Raw genomic sequence first — 1797 nt, 5'->3', positions numbered from 1 at the left:
CGCAACTGACGATTGGAAGGTAATGTATATTTCAAAAAAATTATGTTATCTTCTATCAAATCGAATTATAACGCAATTTAATATTTTCAGAAAAAGTCTGATCGCAACAGGGACAATTCAAAGAACAAGAAAACGAAGTCCACACAAGGTTTGATTTCTTTCTTGGCTCATCAACATTTGAACGTAAGTTTATTCTAATTTTGTAATATTTATTTTGCAATAAATACATTACTCATATTTTGATAAAAACTGCAGAGTAGGGAAGATGGGACTTTGGCATCGGCATTAGACACGTGGGAGAAAAAACATCAAGATGATCAAGGCAATTGGACGATAGATTGGGCGAAACAAGCATTTGTAAGTTACTTGTGTTAATTACTTAATAATCAATATTCGATAATCTTAATAATTTTTTTAACATATGTTTGAAGGCGTGAATTAGGACCCAAGTCGAGGATATTCAGCGATAAGCAGCGGAGTCAGGCCAAACGTTTGACATAGACCAGGCGGAGCAGTACGCGATGGATACTGTTTTTGGGCAACGTCAAGATTGGTATGGCGGGATAGGTCCCTCGATCCCGAGATCCTCGTATCTCTTGGCTTAGGCTCAGGACGAGAGCTCATCATCAGGTTCGTCATCGAGGCGCGTTCCAGATCCAGTGGTTAGCGAGCTACAAGCAGCGTTGGCCGCACAACAGGTCGCAATGGAAGAGATGAGGCGTGAGCAACGAGCTCAGATGGAGGCCTTTCAGCGACAGTTCTTTGCCTATACACAGCAGCATCTGTCTCCCATGCAGACATCCCCCGCGATGCTGCATCTTGGGACGATGCCGCCATCAGCTTCAATGCCGAATGTTCAGACGTCGCCATCCGCTTCAATGCCGAATGCTCAGACGCCGCCACCAGCTTCAATGCCGAATGCTCAGACGCCAGATTCGGTAGAGTTTCAGCGGCATCGTCCGAGCGGCAGCGCACTAGGATGCCAAGGCGCACGAGGAAGATCTGGTGGAGGAGAAGTCGCACCTAAAATGTCGCACCTGATAGTGATGACTTTCAGGTGCGGAAAGTCGCACCTAGTGTCATCAGGTGCGACTTTTGCACTTTCTGGTGCGAAAAAAGTCGCACCTGATGCTATATTTTGTACTAGTGCTTGCAAGCAAACGACCAAACAAAAATTACCAATATAAGTGTCCTTGCAAGTCTTGAAATAACGGAGATGACAGTAAATTGGGGTCGTAAGATTTTACCTCATGAACAAGGGATTTACCCGAATTACACTAAATGATATCATACGGTGAGCGTCATGTCCTTACCCAAGAAGAGGATACCATCAAATTTGATCAGAGATGAGTCAAAGGATTGCATGATGATGTCCATGATATCCTGGATCACGAGGATTTCGATGACTTTGCGGATCCGATCCCGAGCGAGGTGCGTATAGATAAGCAAGTTCAAGACCTATTCGCAGAGTTGGAAGCAGAATTGTACCCTGGATGCAAATAGTTTTCGTCTTTGTTGTTCTTGGTTTCGTTGATGAACATCAAAGTCACGAACCATTGGATGAACAAGTCGTTCACTAAACTTTTGCAGCTCTTGAGAAAGTCTCATTCAGCTAGTAATCGAATACCGAAAAAGCACTACGAGGCTAAAGTGCTTTGGCATGGGGTACGATATGATCAACATTTACATCAACAACTGCGTGTTGTTTCGAAAAGATCTCGGGAACGCAGACATCTACCTAGTTTGCAACAAGAGCAGATGAAAAAATCCCGGGAAAAAAATACCGCAAAAGATATT

This window comes from Urtica dioica, chromosome 7 (assembly GCF_054948205.1).
Source record: "Urtica dioica subsp. dioica isolate 48M chromosome 7, U.dioica_male_clone48M_v1_H2, whole genome shotgun sequence".
NCBI classification, from domain to species: domain Eukaryota; kingdom Viridiplantae; phylum Streptophyta; class Magnoliopsida; order Rosales; family Urticaceae; genus Urtica; species Urtica dioica.
Note: the sequence above shows the minus strand (reverse complement) of the source record.